Source organism: Tetrao urogallus, assembly GCF_951394365.1.
Source record: "Tetrao urogallus genome assembly, chromosome: Z".
Lineage (NCBI taxonomy): Eukaryota > Metazoa > Chordata > Aves > Galliformes > Phasianidae > Tetrao > Tetrao urogallus.
Genome location: NC_136816.1, coordinates 56,537,920 through 56,556,958, shown reverse-complemented (window position 1 = coordinate 56,556,958; position 19,039 = coordinate 56,537,920). Strand labels below are relative to the sequence as shown.

The following is a 19,039-nucleotide window of genomic DNA, read 5'->3' as shown; positions in this document are numbered from 1 at the left end:
ACTGATGGATAGTTGGCTGAATATGAGCCAGCAGTGTGCCCAGATGGCCAAGAAGGCCAATGGCATCCTGGCTTGTACCAGAAACGGTGTGGTGAGCAGGACTAGGGAAGTGATCCTGCCCCTGTACTCAGCATTGGTGAGGCTTCACCTCGAGTACTGTGCTGCGTTTTGGGCACCTCAGTACAGAAAAGACATTGAGGTGCTGTAGCATGTCCAAAGAAGGGCAACAAGGCTTATGAAGGATTTGAAGAATATGGCCTATGAGGAGAAACTGAAGGAACTGGGGCTGTTTTGTCTGGGGAAAAGGAGGCTGAGGGGAGGCCTTTTTGCTCTCTTCCAATAAATGAAAAGTGATTGCAGAGAAAGCGGGGTTGGTCTCTTCTCACTGGCGTCAGGTGACAGGATGAGGGGAAATGGCCTCAAGATGCACCAGGGGAAGTTTAGGATGCATTTTAAAAAAAAACCTCTTTACAGAAAGGGTGGTTAAGCACTGGAATATGCTCCCCAGGGAGGTGGTTGAGTCACCATCCCTGGATGTGTCTAAAAACTGTTTGGATGTGGTGCTCAGGGACATGATTTAGTGAAGAGTTGTTAGTTAGGGTAGAATAGTTAGGTCATGGTTGGACTCAATGATCTTGAAGGTCTTTTCTAACTTGAGCGGTTCTGTGATTCTATGTTTCCATGAAAGAATGAAAGATATGTTCCTCCAAGGCATTATTAGTGTACTAAACTGTACACAGGCTTTGTTCTTAATATATATTTTAATGCTGATAAAAGAATGTATTTTTTCACTTTCCACAGCAGAGTCCCACTGTTTTGTACATCTCCTCTGAACACAAAAGCCCTTCTGCATCACTGTACACTTCATAGACCATAATACAAAATATTTTGAAATATTCTATATCAATCTTTTCGTCCTTGCTTGTTTCTCATTTTGCAAGAAATATACATGGAAATCAGTGGAAAATGCAATATACATTGGTCAGAATAGAAAAATAATGTTAAGTAAATCTCTAGATGCAATAAAAATAAATTAAAATACAAAAATAATGGGTATCTTGAGAAAATTGGTCTAGAAAATAGCCACTTGAACTTTTTGAAATGGAAATCATGACACTCAAATTCAAAGCCTCTGAAAGGGATCACACTGTTACAACTCAGCTAATAATCTACTTGGACTCACTGAAGATTTTCTTCCAAGGCTTTTGAGAAAACACAGTTGTCAACCACTTGAAGTGCTAAAATGATCAGTTTCAAGACCATCTAATGAGTCTGAACATGAGAAGTTGCTAAGGTACTATCCATCATATTCGTGAAGTCATGGCAGTCTGATGAAATTCCAACTGTCAGGAAAAGGGGAAACATAACTCCATTTTTCAAAAGAAAAAGAAGGAAGATGCAGGGAATTACAATCTAGTGGGTCTCATAGAATCACAGAATCATAGGTGTCGGAAGGGACCTCCAGAGATCATCGAGTCCAACCCCCTGCCAAAGCAGGTTCCCTACACCAGGTCGCACAGGTAGGCATCCAGGCAGGTCTTGAACATCTCCAGAGAAGGAGACTCCACCACCTCCCTGGGCAGCCTGTTCCAGTGCTCCGTCACCTCACTGTAAAGAAGTTCTTGCACACATTTGTGCAGAACTTCCTATGCTGCAGTTTCCGGCCGTTTCCCCTTGTCCTGTCTCCACACACTGCTGAAAAGAGTCCGGCCTCACCATTCTGCCCCCCACACCTTAGATATTTATAGATCTGGATCAGGTCCCCTCTCAGTCTTCTTTTCTCAAGGCTTAACAGACTCAGTTCACTCAGCCTTTCTTCATAGGAGAGATGCTCCAGGCCCCTCACCATTTGTCTCACCTCTGTACCTTACAAGGTCATGGATTGGATCCTTTTTTGAACTATGCTAAGGCATACAGAGAATAAGGGAAAATTGGAGACAGTCAACATGGCTTCACTATGAGCAAAATCACAAACTCAGTAGCTTTCTGCAGTGGGGTTACAACACTGGTGGATAAGAGAAGAGCAACTGATGCTATCTACCCGGACTTATGTGAAGTGTTTTATAGTGTCATGCCCAACATCCTTGTCTTTAAACTGGAGAAACATGAGTGGACTACTTGATGTATAACAAATTGGCAGGATGGTCACACTCAAAGAGCTGCAGTCAATGGCTTGATATCAAGGTAGAGAACAGTGATGAGCAATGTTCCTCTGGGTTGGTGTTAAAGCTAGCACTGTTTGACATCCTGGTCAGTGACATGGACAGTGGGATTAAGTGCATTCTCAGTGAATTTGCAGATGACACCGAGCTGTGTGCTGTAGTCAACATGCTGGAGAGAAGGAATATCCTGAGTGGGGTCAACTTCATTACAGACTGAACAGAGTGAATATAGAGATCCAGATATGGATCAGAAGTATTATTCTAGGTACAGAAAAGTTCTTTGCAAAGAGTTGCTATATAAAGTAATCATCCTCATCGTATTCATAAGTAGCATAAAGAGAGAGGCAGATTCAAGAATTACTTGAGCTTGTAAGGAAAGATGGGTGATATCTTGTCCCATCAGAGAGGGCTCAGTACTGAATTCTGACCAGGATGAATAAAGCTTCATCCAGTTAGGTGGGTTTGGGCCATTATCCTCCGTGAATGGAAATCAATAGCATAATCTTCCTGTTCAATGAGCCAATTCTAAGTTCTCCACCTTGAAAAATATTTTCTTTGTATCTCATTAAAATATCCATTCTTCCACTGAATGTCACTGAACTGGCTCATAGTTTTAGTATCCTCAGTCTCCAAGACAAATAAATAAAGGGAAAAGGTCATCAAATTAAGATAGCAGGAATAAGACATAAAATAGGCAAGAGAAAAAAAACAGCCTACGCATAGCTGGCTAAGTTGTGAAACTCTTGCCAAATATCTTACTGTTTATGAAAGTTCATGTGAGTTCAAGAAAAGACTTGGTGTGTTCATTCATATCTGTCTATGAAAGCTTCTAAGGAATTCTTAGGAGATGTGATATCTGGCTAAATGAACGCTCGATTTGACCTGACGAAGCTGTTCTTACATTAATTCGCTTTTAACATGACTGGAACTGCAGAAAACATTTTTCTGTTCAATTTTCTCCTTAGTATTTCTGTGTAACAACAGCACACCTCTCTACATACAGGCTGTTTATACGCTGTGCATCAGACAAAGATCTTCAGTTTTAAACATCACAGTTCTGCAGTCTAGCTCTCATAAACCAACGTACATTGTCAAAAATGAGATGGAAAGCATCAGTTCTCTGTCTTTATCAAACATTAAATTAGACATACAAAGGGCAATAATGATTTTCCAAAATTACCATCAAGACTCACAAGGTAATATAAATAATGATTTTAATAAGCAATAAGCCTCTTTCATGAGTGCTAGCCCTCATATCGTTACGAAAGACAAAAACAGTGCTCTTGAACATTATGGATAAATGTAATGTGTTACCTACAAAGTGCTCCTTGAAGTCTCCCTCAGGTGCATCCACCTGTGCACTTCATGATTGTCTCCAGCAGTATATCACCCATTTGATACTAACATTTTTCTGAGTATATTTTGCTGATCATTCAAAATTCTCCCAAATGTCCTGCTTCACACAGATGATTTCAGAGTCTAAACTCATGTAATTTAAGTAATTTCACTTGGGAAAGGGGAAAGAATAAAGATAAATCCCTCAGATTTATCACAAACCAAACAGAAATAGAACAAATCCCCAAAATCCAAGACCACAATTTTTCTCCATTTCAGAGAAATTTTAAAATCAAGCAGACTTCAAAGTCAAAAGCTGCAAGTTAAAATGTTTTAACATCAAAACTGACGAAACAGAATGAGTACTACAATAGGTTACTATAATTGTGTTGTAACTGACACAACTGAATATGAAAAAGGAAGCAAACAATGGTATAGATAAGGAATGAAAATCTGAAGGCAAAACGTGTAACTAAGGAGAGATACTGCATTTTTGTAGAGTCTAAGAGTGCTATTCAGTTCACCAGAGTTGATTACGTTTACTATGCTGGCGATTGATTATTTGAATTTTAGAAGCGTAAGAAGCTAGCTGAAATTTCTTCCAAGTTGGAATGTGATTATTCTTCCCACATTATGTTTTATTTTTATCAACTGAAAATAAAAATAAATGTTGCTGACATTCAAAGATGGGAACACACTGAACTTTAATGGAAAAGGAAGTTTCAAAGGCAAAATGAAAAGGAAAGAATAAAATAAGTCAGGGCAGAGCCAAAGCTGCAATATGTCTACATACACAGTTTTGTTGATATTTTTGTGGGGGGGTTTGTGTTTATTTTGCAGAGCATGTGTGTGAAATGCATCTCTTCCTCTGGTAAGAAAGATTTCATTGTACTTCTCTGCTTTCATCTGATTGGGTGGAAGAGAAGAATTAAACAAATGAAGTTAAGGTTTCTTTTTTCATTCTACATGTAGTCTTAATTTTTCAACAGAGACATTTATGATATACAGAAAAGCTTTATCTTCCAGCTTTATCTTCTAATTTTTCCAAAGGCATTTTCTGAAATGCATTTGAATACTACAGGCAGTGAAGTTTAAGAGCTTCACAACATCTTCCATCACATCAGTCACTGTGTTTTGCAACTCCAATACTAGTGGAAGGAGTAGCCATACAAAAGAAGACAGAATAGTATCATTTATGAAAATAGTTTTGTGCTTTTTTCTTTTAAAAAGTGTTTGAGACCGGGAGAGAAAGAAGACTTATTTCCCCAGGATAGATTGTTCTGAGGAACATTTAGATGCAAGAAAATGTGTCAGTATAGAGAAGCAACTCTGAGTCTGAATATATAACAAAGTCAAGTACTTTGAAGAACCTTGAGGAAGAGGAAGCATTCTAATTGATAATGCAGTTAATCATATAATGTTTGTTGTAACAAAACTTAAGTCTCAGCAGAGGAAATAAATCATCTGCTAGAAGTCCATATTTCCACAAGTCAAAAGCCAAGCAAAACAGAAAAGCAGAAGGGAGGGTTTAGGGTTAGGCTAGGGTTAGAGTTAGGGTTAGGGTTAGGATTGGGAAGGGAAGAGAGCTATGAAATTATTGTTCTCATAGGAGCTGTATTCTTAGTTTAAATGTATCAGGTTTTCAGAATGTAGACAACATTTCACGATGTATTTTTTTTCCAATGACTGGCAGTCACACCCTTAGTTTCTCAAAGGTGACCGTACCCTAAGCAGTTCTGGTTTTATTCCTAAAAGTTTTGCCTTCATTGTTACTTTATCAGTTCATGGGATTCACAAGCAATATTCTGTCTTTTAGCTAAGTTATTTAAGCAGAAATATCAGCTAGCTTGTCAGATTGTCAAATGAAACAATATTAAACAATCCAAGTTTGCTTGGAAGAGTCCTGACTGTAAATTCAGTATCAGAAGCCCAAACTAGGAAAGGGTCCTCAGTTGTTTATTACTGTTAAGGATTCCATTAATTTTGCTCCACAGTCAAATTAAATCCTCTACTACCACCACAGCCACATAATTTCTCTGGAAAACTAATAAAAGTCAATTACTCCAACTCATCTAATTGAAAGACTACTTAACTTTACTGACAGTTATCTCATTTCCAGTCTAAATTTATTCATGACTACTTCATATGATCTGTATTTGTGCTGAGAATGCACAAATGCACTCAGTTTAGGCAAGCTCTTAATTCTTCCTTGTTCCCAAACATTATTTCTTCATTGCAGGTGTGTTGCTACTATGTACTTGCCTATTTCAGCATGTCTGAATTTAAGGTTAGCTTGAAAATACCTAGGTTTATCTCAAATACAAGACTTCGTAATTATGACATCTAAGAAATTAATTTATCCTCAAATTAGTAATATATGCCTTCTATTTCAACTCTAGATATTGCTATTCTGGAAGTTTTATGTTATTTATATAGTTTTAAAGTTACACATATCTACAACACTCTATTTCTGCTCTTGTATTTCAAGTGAAATGTAATTTGCTTGTAAGCTACAGTATAAATTTACCAACAAAATTATATGTAGTAAATATATTACTCCTATGTATTTTCCACTGCTCTTGTAAGGTCCCATCTGGATACCACATCCAGGTCTGAGGCCCCCAAGAAAGGCATGGTGACATTGGTGCTGTTGGAGCAGGTCCCCAGGAGGGCCATGAAGATGATCAGTGGGTTGGAGCTTCTCTCCCATGAAGAAAGGTTGAGAGCTGGGCTTGTTCAGCCTGGAAAAGTGAGGGCTTCAGAGAGACGTCATTCTGCCTTCCCAGTACTTAGAAGAAGCTTGTAAAGAGATAGGAGACCAACATTTAACATGATCTTATAGTGACAGGACAAGGGGGAGTTACTTTAAACTGAAAGTGGGGAGACTTAGGTTAGATATCAGGAAGAATTCATTTCTCAGAGGGTAGTGAGACACAGGCATAGTCTGCTCAGAGAAGCTGAGAATGATCCATCCCTGAAGGTATTCAAGGTCAGGGCTAGGGTTAGGGTTAGGATTAGGGTTAGGCAGTTTGATCTGACGGATGTCAGCCCTGACGGATGTCAGTGGAGTTGGAGCTCAATGATCTTTGAAATCCCTTCCAACCCAAACCATTCTACAATTCTATTATTCTATTATTGTTCTTGTGAAAAGCTGAATCACAATCACATTACCTCAGAAATTTCAAGAGATTAGGTTTCAAACCAAATCTTTCTCAGATTTCAGGTGGACAAAAACACTTCAGCAGCTTCTCACAGAAACATAGAATTACAGAATTGTTTCACTTGGGAGGGACCTTCAAGATCATGTAGTTACAACCACACTGCGATAGATAGAGATACCTCCAAAGTTGTTCAAAGCCCCGTCATTCACAATCTTGCTGGGCAACCTCACAGTAAAGAATTTCTTCTAATATCTACTCTAAATTTATGCTCTTCCAGTTTAAAGCAATTTCCCCTCTTCCTGTAACTACATGCCCTTATAAAAAATCTCTCTCCATCTTTCCTCTAGGCTCCCTTCAGGTACTAGAAGGCCACTGCAAGGTCCTCCTGGTTATTTCTCCAGGCTGAACTTTCTTTTCTCAGCCTATCTCTGTAGGGGAGGTGCTCCAGCCCTCTGATCATCTTTGTGATCCCTCTCTGAACCAGCTCCAACATCTCATTGCCCTTCTTGTGTTGTGTGCCCCAGAACTGGATGCAGTATTCTGGGTAGGTTCTCATGAAAGCAGGGTACAGAGGCAAAATAACTTCCCTCGACCTGATGGTCACACTTCTCTTTATGCAAACCAGGATATGGATGGCCTTCTGGGCTGCAAGCACACATTGCAAGCTCATGTTGAGTCTTTCATCAACTGGCAGCTCCAAATTCTTCCCCTCAGGGCAGCTCTCAAGCCATACTCAGCCCAGCTTGTATTTATGCTTGACATTGACCCAACCTCGTGCAGGACCTTGCCATTGGCCTTGTTGAAATTCATGAGGTTGGCATGGGCTCACTTCTCAAGCCTGTCCAGGTCCCTCAGGATGGCAACCCTTCCTTCTAGCATGTCAAGTGAACCACTCAGCTTGGTGTCATCTACAAATTCGATGAGGGTGCATTAGATCCCACTGCCCACATCACTACAAAGATGTTAAATGACACTATTCCCAGCACCTATCCCTGAGGAACACCACTCTTCATTTATCTCAGCTTGGACATTGAGCTGCTGACCACAACATTCTGAGTGCAACCATCCAGCCAGTTCTGTACCCAGTGAGTGGTCCATCCACCCAATCTACTTTTCTCCAGTTTGGTAACCAAGATACAAGACAGCTGCACATGAAAATCTGCATGTGAAAATCTGCATAGTCAGCTACATGTTAAATATTTGACCGATTATCTTTGGACAGTTTAAGCTTTATTTTGATTTAAAAAATGATACAACTCAATTTTAATTGGAGTACAACTACTTTTCTATTTCTGTGCAAGATGAATATAGATTTCCTAGAAAAGTTTTCTCTAGACCCATACAGACTCATATTTATGAGGCAGAACAGTAAGACTAGAGAGCATATTCAAGACTAGTAAAGCATATCATATTAAATTATACTGTCTTATAATAGTATTTGTATAATAAAATTCTTATCACAGAAGTATATAATCAAGTGTAGTGCACACAGCAGACTTATAACTATACTCTTTGATGAGTGATTTATCATCACTGAATAAATTGACAGCATCAAACTACAAATTTAACTTGTCTCTTAAGTAAGCTTTGGAAAACCACATGAGGTTCAAAAAGCTGGCTAGCTGGCTATTTCTGACAAAAAAAAAAAATAACATCCTTATGCTTTTCATCCCATCAGAAATAGGTTAGCAAATGGGAGCCCCAGCTAGCATGGGACAAATTACAGGCAAAATGGAATTGCACTACTCAGTGACTAATATTCTTGTCTATCATTTTTACAGCTTCTATAAACACAGAAACATATCACTTTTCAAATCAATGATTTGTTTGCCAAAAGTATTTTACCATTGCCAAATTCTTTTCCATTTATTTTCTGTCTTTTCTGTGATTGTTACTGAAAAGAGGAAGAAGGAAAGCTGAAACAGGTCTTCCACCATATGCCACAATGAAAATGGGAATTTCTTCCTCCACTTCCAAAGTTCATGCTAATTAAATAATGAAAGAAAGAAAACACAGTTAAATGTCACCAGGTTTCATTTGCATGACATTTGAAATGTCCCCCTGTGTCAACATAAGGCCTCGATTATTTGCAGACTCCATTACCTGTCACTTTTAATAAAATCTGGTCAAGCAGGGAGAGTTGCAACATGTGCTGAATTTGGCAATGACATATCAGCAATTCATCCTAAGACATTCAAGTGCAGGACTCAAGGAAAACCTGACCCAAAACTAGGCTTTCAAATAGCATTCAAATCTCAGAAGTGGAAAACACACTCTAAAGAGTATGGAATTGGGGTCATATCATGATATCACCCTAGATACTTTTCCATTTCATAAAAGAAAATAAAATGAGACTTGAATATACAGGATAATAACTGCCAATTTTGTGCATTTTTAAATTTCAAAAGCAGCAAACAGAAGTTTCAAAGCAGCAAACAGAAGTTATTTTAAGCACTGTCAACAAAAAAAGAAACAACATAGAATCACAGAACCATAAAATCACACATAAAACATTTATTTTAAAACAAAAAAGCAAACACACACACACAAAAAATTTATTTTGCTTTATTTTAGCCAAAATAAGTCTGTATCAAAACCATGTTACAATGCCAAAAGATGAGCCATCCCATCCGGAAAGTGGAATCACTTCAAATACTTTACATTCTCCCCACTGCTTTCTGTTCAGAATGCCACCAGACTTCCTGGTCATATACAGATCATTGAAGCATTACATTTAATAAGTATAAGCTTCTTTGGCTAGTATCATGAAACTGCAACAGCATTAAAAAGGATTGTCATGGTAGGCATGTATATAGAGCAGGCAAGCTGCTGCTGAACTTCAGTAGTAATTGCACTCTGTGTTCCCTTATAAAAGTCCCTGCAGCTCTTAAAACACAAATTCAGCTAATATGAGCTCTGAGTATCCAGTAGCACTGAAAGCATACAGTGAAACAGATTTCTGGCACTACATTTAGTGCTATATAGACACAAGAAGTGGCTATAACTCATTATCTGTGCAGGAACATCTCCTAATCATGCTGTATTTACCTGAGAATCACACAATTAAATACTGACATGTAATTTCTCATAGCCAATAAATAAAAGCTTTTACAAAGGTCACTGTTTTACATTTTCTGAACCTATTTCTTGCAATAACATTGCAGAGCTAATTTCTAGAGATTGTTTTCTTTAAAAAAAAAAAACAAAAAAAAACACATGCTTTAAAATTCAATTTACTGTGCAGACAGGAAAGGAAAGAAGTGTATTAGACATTTGGATGGGCTTCAGACAAAAATGTGTAAGATCTGCACACAAATCCTTACAGATCTCAAAATAAATTTCTTATCTACATCTATGCAAACATTGATTGCTTCTACTGACAAAATTTTGACTTACTATGAAACTAGCACTTTAAAAGGTTGATAATGTAACTAAAAATCTTGTAATTTTCCAAAATTTAAGACATCTTTAGCAACAGTCTGCACACTTACAGAAATGATACTGTTAGATCTCGTGTCCCCAGGACATCATAGAATCATAGAATGGCCTGGGTTGAAAAGGACCACAATGATCACCTTGTTTCAACTCCCCTGCTGTGTGCAGGGTTGCCAACCACCAGCTCAGGCTGCCCAGAGCCACATCCAGCCTGGCCTTGAACGCCTGCAGGGATGGGGCATTCACAACCTCCTTGGGCAACCTGTTACAGTGTGTAATCACCCTCTGTATGAAAAACTTCCTCCCAGTATCTAACCTAAATCTCTTCTGTCTACCCGCAGGTAGAGTGGCTGGAAGACTGTGAAGAGGAAAAGGATCTGGGAGTGTTGGTCAATGTTTGGCTGAACATGAGCTACCAGTGTGCCCATGTGGCCAAGGTCAGTGGCATCCTAGCTTGTATCAGAAACAGTGCTGCCAGCAGGAGCATGAAGGTGATTCTTCCTTTCTACTCAGATTGGTGTGGCCAAACCTTGAGTACTACTTTCAGTTTTGGGTCCCTCACTAGAAGAAAGATATTGAGATCCTGCTGCATGTCCAGAGCAGGGCAGTGAACCTGGTCTTATGAGAAGCAGCTGACGGAAATGATTTGTTTGGTCTGGAGAATATAGCACCCAAGAAAGTAATTCTTACATCATAAATTGCTTGCTTTAATAATTCTCTGTGATAAAAATTGCATATAGGGTAGAGCACAGAAGGATTTTTTTGCAAGATTTACATAAATTTTCATCAGCTGTTCCTCTAAGTTGTAAGATCTGAACTTCTACCCTAAGTTTTAACACTCAAACTTCTCCTCTCTACCCCAAATAAGCCTGAACTCTCTTCCCCTAATGATTTCCTCTCTGAAAATACTTTTGCAACTCTGCTATTTTAAAGCCTGAGAACAATGGCACAGGGAACATATGGGAGACAGAAAAAGGCAGAAATGAACATGCTAATCATTTAAATAGTTGTCAGCATCCTTGATGCATACGCTGGCATGCACACTCACATACTAGAATTAGGAGTGTATCAGCAAATTGTTGTTCATTTTTCCTTGTTTGTTTTTTTCCAATATTCCTGTAAGCAAGAAGAGAATACTGAGCATATTCAAAAGATTCCAGCAACATCTGCAGGTATCATATCCTTGAACTTTTTCAAACTGAACAAGATGCAAAGATTAGGATGCTAAACCTCTTTGTAACAGGTCGATGATCAGCTGCAGTGTTTTTCTTGTGGGTTAGTCAATTACCTTAAAAATATTGGCCTCAAGTCATTCGGAAATCAACAGTCTCTGGCTAGAGAGACAGAGCTTGGCTTATTTTCTTGCTTATAAAAAGCCCAAAAGACAACACATAAAATTCTTCCTTACTCATCTACTCATAGATTGCAAAGGGGAATAGGTAAGACCACACAGACAGCATTATTATCAGCGTAGAGACTGCCATCTGTTCTACATCTTTCCTTTAGCAGCTGCACGTTGTGCAGCCATTTAGTTCTCTTTGGCTGAGAACACACTTGATTGAAAGCTAGAAAGTAGTAACTCATTTTAGGTAAAACACAGCAGTTAAAATAGCAAAACAATGAAAGATAAGCATGGAAGGGATACTATCCTCTGGCATCAAATTCATATGTACCCCAATAATAAATTATTATTAGGCATAAATTGCACATCTTCTGTTTACTACAACCAGGCAGAAAAAAAGTGATAAAATGTTATTTTTGCCCATTAGGGATGAAGTTTTTCGTTTTTCAATCTTCAGCCATTCTCAGCAGTGACTCCTATTAACCCCAAATGCACATGGGTTTTCAAGTCCAAATACAACGTGTGTTCTTACGTCACAAACTGGTATCTTTCTCATCTATGAAATGTTATCTAAGCTGCCTTCCCAAATCACTGACAAAATCAGTAAGTCAGTTTGACCTGTGTTCTACCAAAGCTTGATGACCTTTTTTTGCAGACCTTCTAGACATATTGTAAAGCTAATGGATATTTCTGATTGCCATACCTTGGGGAGTGTTTTTTTTCCAGGGGAAAGAAGAGTATTCAGGTATGAATGGAGTGATCAGTACTCTCAACCATACAATGTTTACTTTATCCCACTATTTTTTTTGTATGTTTGATATCCTTAGTGATAGAGATGCATAAGCTGCTCTTGGAGCCAAAATAATATTCTCTTTCCCAGACCCAGTAGTTTTACTTTGGCTTTACAATTACATTTCTGTTCCTTGATTCACCATTAATACCCTGGGCATAAATTTCTTTGAATTATTTTACATTTGTAATTTAGAAGGCATGTTCATGTAGAAGCAACCAGAAAGGCTAAAGTTAAAAAAAAAAAAAAAAAAAAAAAGCCATACACAGAAACTGGAGACATAGACAGAATTGTTATGCAGTGAGAAACAGAATAGGAACATATGGTTAACTAACGGGAAAATGAACAGAGACCCAGTACTTGTGAACATGGGGGAAAAAAAAAGACATGATTAGCAAAGAAATATCAGACACATTTATTCCATAATTTGCATTGCATTTTATCTTGACTAACCAAAAAGTCCATTTGGTACTAGCCAGTAAATGACATTGGCGACAGCACATACTAATTTATAAGAATAAATTTAATAAGAATAAATTTAATTCTAATCAAATTTTCCTAAAAAAAAAAATTCCCTCAGTTTTGTTTTCTTCTCTTCCATATGCTTTCAGTTTTCTACAAATATAAAGCCCTATAGCTTAAGAAAACAGGTGAAGATTTAAGACAGTCAGCCACGGTTAGAACACTGAGCACAGAACAATCAAAACCCAGCAGTTTGCTTTCCCAGGGAATTATGCAAGTCACACTTCATTCACTGTGCAGTATACTTGAGATTGATGAGCTTATCATGACAGTATATAAGCTTTAGAAGTTCCAATCTCTAACTCTGTTGCTGACAACTCATCCAAAAGCCCGGCACTGTGTATTATTTAATATAATAAAACAGGAATAGAAGGAACAGGAGAGGAGATTGTCAGTAGGATTACAGAAGAAGGCAGGAATTTCACACCTCCAGAATATCTTTAGCACAGGCTGTAGGTAACTGCTGAGAATTCCTATGATATTCACTATATCATATCATTCACCTTGAAAAGGTGCAAGATAGATATCATTAACCAAACTCAGTATACAAAATACCTGAAATAAATTACAGAAATTTAGTTCTGTTAATTTTCTTTTCATCTATAGAAGAATCTGAGAATGTTGACTTTTAGTTAAGTAGATCACATCTGTTATCTGTTATTTTAACTACTTTACTTACATCTTGGTACCAACATGCAGATGAAAGATAGAAAGCAATTACAAAAATAGCAGATGCTTATAAAATACTAACAGTTCTGATCAGACTTCTCATACAGTGCTTGATTAAGTAAACATAAATGATTAACTGGGACTGCACTGCTACTCAATGTACTACATGACCAATGACAATCCGAGGATAACTTGAAAAATACAAGCAAGAACTTTCAATAGAAGTATTCATGAATGTTGTTACTGGCGTGTTCAAATTTTGTCAAAATGTTTCAACTATCCAGCAATCTAGATGGTAAAAATCATAGTCACCTCTGATTCTATCAGCAGTAAACACAAAAATAAAATTCAAAATAGCTGTTTTTATACAATTTTACTGATATTTTCCATGAGTCTGAAACAATATTACTGTCACTGTGCTTGTGACTAAATGCCCAAGTAAATGGCATTACTGTTGTCTCTCCTACTTAGAAGTAGGTAAAGGGCAGTACCATTTGATAACTTAATAGAGAAAAAGAAAATACCAACACAAAAAAACCCAGGTTGAATAAAGTTTAAATCAGATGATAATTTTATTATGTCTGTAGGTCAATAGCTTATGGCAAACAAGTGCTAACTCTTTTTAGTGACAAAACTTTTAACAGTCATCACAAGGCTGGTACTTTGATATACAAATTATTTACAGCCTTGAAAGGTAGAATTTAAAGTATTATAAGTATTATATTCTACCTTGAGGAGAAGGTAGATTAATGAAAATTAGCCAAACAGTGTACAAGGAAAGTGGTAAAACACAGACAGTAAAAAATATTAGCTGAATCCAAACTCCAGGTTTGGGTGTTTTCTGGTGTTTTGAACTGATTCCAAACACAAACAGATTGAAAGACTAGACAACACGCAGAGTGAGATGCCAGAACAGCCTACGAAGAAACTTGGAGAAGGCTCCAAGTACAGCCTAACACTGAGCCATTACATCATTCTATATATCCTGTAGCTACTTTCACCCATCCTGTCTCAGGTTTCACTAGAAAAATCACACAGCCTCTACGAAATATTAATTTCCCATCCCGCTGTAGTTTCTCTTTCTTTCTAATACTAACCTTTCCAGACAAGAGGAGCTGCCATTTTTAGAAATGGAAATACAGAAAGAGAGAAAATAAAAAGCCTAATTTATTCCATCAAGAGCAAAAAAATTAAATAAGACTATCTGGACTGGGATGATTGCTTTATTTTGAAAACTGCCTCACAAAACCTCTGAGACCTAAGCATTTACTATCTAGATTGTGCTGTTGAGCTGAGCTGGCTTCTCATGCGGAGACTAACAACAGCTGAAAATTGTTTCTAGAAGTTTATAAAAGAACAAAGCAAACTCTTTTTTTTTTTTCTTTTTTTTTTTCCCAGTAGCAAATCAACCACAGGAAAGGCCAGAAGTAGATGGGTAGATGGTAGGAGATACATGACAATTTGATTTTTTTTTTTTTCTCACCATCTATGTATAAAGCCTTCCCCTCCAACTCTGTTTCATTTTGTCTTATGTTACCATTCAGATACAATTGTTACTAAGCAATATCTAGGTCTCAGCATGTGTCATGTAATGTAGATATAGAGCCCTGCTGGGAAATCAATGATATGCAATGTTCTGCCCCAGAAAGAGATGGAAGTTGACTATTAAGTGGCGTTATTTATAAAGCACATGCAGTGAAAAGAATGTAGACAACAAGAGTGCAATAGCCTTTGTTTAAGTTTCAAACTTCATATGTAGAAAACTCTATTAATCTAAGAGAAAAATTGGGCAGTATTGTCTCTATGTATTTTCAACGGCTCTGGTATTGCAGTCAGTTTTCTCAAGACTCAATATTTCAAATTCTATCGGAAGAAAAACTGAAAAAAATATCCCATCTCATACAAAAATTTATGTCTCTACATTGGCTTTCTTCATAGATTAACTTTTTACTTTTTTTTTTTTTTTTTCTCATTTATATTATATTTTACAAGGAAATGCCATGATTAGGAAGATGTCATATGATCTGGTAAGACAGCTAACAGAAATAAGTTCAGTCAAAATCAGATTCTAAAGAAGAAAAGACTATGAAACAACTGCTAGTAAACCTGAAAAGCACAGATGCAAGCCAACAGCTAGGAGCCTAGAGAAATTGAGAAGCTCAAAAGTTATATCAAATAAATCCTAGAATTTATGAAGGCCACGTATCAAGCCAAATTCTGCCAAATTTAGATAACTCAACAAATTCTCTTCAGCCACAAACTGGAGTCACTCTCCATCATATTTTAAAAGACTTGGCTGTCAGGCAGAGTTCTTGGGGACTGGTAAAAGGGAAACATCACTCCCATTTAAAAGAGAGGAAGGACTCAGAGAACTACAGGCTGCTGAGCACCAACTCTGTGGCTGGGAAGATCATGGAACAGGTCCTCCTGGAAGGCACGTTAAGTCATATGAGGGATGAGCAGGTGATCTGAGACCAGGAGAAGGTCGTGCCTGACCAATCTGGTAGTTTTCTGTGATGGAGTGATGGGATCAATGGATAAAGGGAAGGTGACTGATGTCATCTACTTGGACTTCTGCAAGGCTTTTCACATGGTCCCCGATCACATCCTTATCTCTAAATTGGAGAGAGATGTATTTGAAAAGTGGACTATTCAGTGTGTAAGGAATTGGTTGGAATGTTGCAGCCAGAGTGTTGTGGTCAACAGCTCTATGTCCAAATGGAGGCCAATAACAACTGGTGTTCCCCAGGAGTGTGGGATTAAATATACTTTAATATCTTTATCAGTGACATAAATTACGGGATTGAGTGCATCCTCAGAAAGTTTGCTGATGACACCAAGCTGAGAGGTAGTTGATGCAGCAGAAGGAAGGGATGCCATCCAGAGGGACCTTGACAAACTTGAAAAGTGGGCCCTTGTGAACATAGTGAGGTGCAAAGTGCAAGGTTTCTCACTTGGATCCAGGAAATCCCAGATAGGTATACAGACTGGGAAAATTCTTTGAGAGTAACCACAATGAGAATGACTTAGAGTCCTGGTTGATGAGAAACTTAACGTGAGTAAGCAGTGTGCACTTGTAGCCTATGGTATCCTGGGTTCCATCAGAAGAGGTGTAGCCAACAAGGATAGGGAGGTGATTGTCTCCCTCTATTATGCCCTTTTGAGGCCTTATCTGGAGTAATGCATCCAAAACTGAGGCCTTCAATATGGGAAGAATGTGGAGCTTTTGGAAAGGGTCCAGAGGAGGGCAACGAAGATGATCCAAGGGCTGAAGCATCTGTCCTGTGAAGACAGGCTGAAGGAACTGGGTTTGTTCAGCTTGGAAAAGAGAAGGCTGTGGGGAAACCTCTGAATATAGGTTGCAGCCTTTCAGTATTTAAAGAGAGTTCATAAATATTAAAGAAATAAACTTTTTACATTGGTAGATAGTGATAAGACAAAATGGTTTTAAACTAAAGGAAGGGAAATACAGATTAGAAGTCGGGGGAAGTTTTTTTTACTGAGAGAGTTATGAGGTGCTGGAACAGGTTTCCCAAAGTGGCTGTAGATGCCCCATCCATGGAGGTGTTTAAGACCAGATTGGGGGGAGCCCTGGGGAAATCTTATCTAGTATTTGATCTGATGGCTTGTAACCATGCCTGTGGCAGGTGAGTTGGAATTTGATGATCGTTGAGGTCCCTTCCAACATAAGTCATTCTGATTCTAAGATTAACTTTATATTTACAAAGAGAAAAGATGAAGCCATTCACAACTGTGATTGAGGCTGTAGATAGCATACCTTGAAGAAAAGAAAGGAAAACTTGACCTGAAGCAGAGTAAACAGCAATAAGAAAAGCAGATAGATCTGAAAAACAAATAGTTCTCTATAATGCAGAGTCTGAGACTGGACTGCTAGTCCATAGAGCAAGTTCACAATTCACCTTTGCTTCTCCATCTCAGGGCTGACAAGGCAAACCATTGACAGGTAGGTAATTTACAAACAGCCTTACAAAGGAAACAAAATAATAAGCTGCTTTTTTAGAACTTACTAAAAGTGTGGTAAGCAGGAAAAATATTCATCCATCCTATGAAGAGGCAAAAGGAAGAAACTGAAAAGTCTCCACTTACACTGTATATTTAAATATGAACAAAAGAAATAACAGAAGTACAGAAGGAAAAACTGCTTCACATTGGACAAATACCTCTTAGGGTATCATTTGGTACTTTGAGAACATTTTTCAACATCCTTCTCCAAAGCGTTAGCTGCAACCAACCAAAAGTTTCATAAAGAAATCTTTTAACTGATTTTTCTTCTATTTTGAAAATCAAAACATTTACATTACCCAGCCTCAGCTCTAATAGAAGAGACCATCACTCCATGGCAGTTATATCACATCATTGCTTAAGATAATGCTTTTTGATTCTTTCTGTTAAATGTGTTAGCAAGCTATATTCAAAATGTATCAAAACACATATTCTTTGAAACCAGGCAGAACCTCTTTTTCTCTAGAATGTAAATGAGAGAATAATGTCAATTCTTTAAAATCCAAAGACACATTGATTTAACTCTACAGAAGTATTACCAAGGAAATTAGTATTAATTCAATATCGTTACAATAAATAGATTCTATAAACCAGTTTGGCACACTTAATTAAAGGAATTGATTAGAAAGGAAAACTTCCAAAGAACTATGACATTTTCTTCCTTTTTTGAAAACGGATTTTAGTGTGAATATCAAAATTAAAGGTAGAAGTCAGAGGGAAATTGATGAAACATATTTTCCTAGGTCCTGCAGTGCTGCGGGAAACAGGAAAGACCCTGGAAATGAAACCATCACTTTCAGGAGTGTTACTAGTTTTTCCAGCCCCCAGCTATCGTCAGTCCAGAGACTAAAACCAAAGTAGCATCACTATTCATACGCTGGCATGAGGAAATTTTGCTCTGTTCTATTTCATAGAATCATAGAATCATAGAATCACCAAGGTTGGAAAAGACCTAAAAGATCATCCAGTCCAACCGTTCACCTATTCCCAATAGCTCCCACTAAACCATGTCCCTCAACACAACATCCAGCCTTTCCTTGAACACCCCCAGGCTCGGTGACTCCACCACCTCCCTGGGCAGTCCATTCCAGTGCCTGACCACCCTTTCTGAAAAGTAATACTTCCTCATGTCCAGCCTGAATCTCCCCTGGCGTAGCTTGAAACCATTCCCCCTGGTCCTATCACTAATGACACGAGAGAAGAGGCCGACCCCCAGCTCACCACAACCTCCCTTCAGGAAGTTATAGAGAGCAATGAGGTCTCCCCTGAGCCTCCTCTTCTCGAGGCTGAACATTCCCAGCTCCTTCAGCCTCTCCTCATATGGCCTGTGTTCCAAACCCCTCACCAGCTTTGTTGCCCTCCTTTGAACACGTTCCAGGGCCTCAATATCTTTCTTGCAGTGAGGGGCCCAAAACTGGACACAGTACTCGAGGTGCGGCCTCACTAGTGCTGAATATAGGGGAACAATCACCTCTCTGCTCCTGCTTGCAACACTATTTCTGATGCAGGCCAGGATGCCATTGGCCTTCTTGGCCACCTGGGCACACTGTCGGCTCATATTCAGCCAAGCATCAATCAATACCCCCAGGTCCGTTTCCTC

At 38.3% G+C, this 19,039-nt stretch overlaps 1 protein-coding gene across 1 annotated transcript in view; it reads right to left on the bottom strand.

Moving 5' to 3' along the window:
• Window positions 1-19,039, bottom strand: part of PDE4D (phosphodiesterase 4D) — a gene marked incomplete at both ends in the record, with an annotated part of 482,189 nt that overhangs the window by 454,443 nt on the left and 8,707 nt on the right. The window lies entirely within an intron of this gene.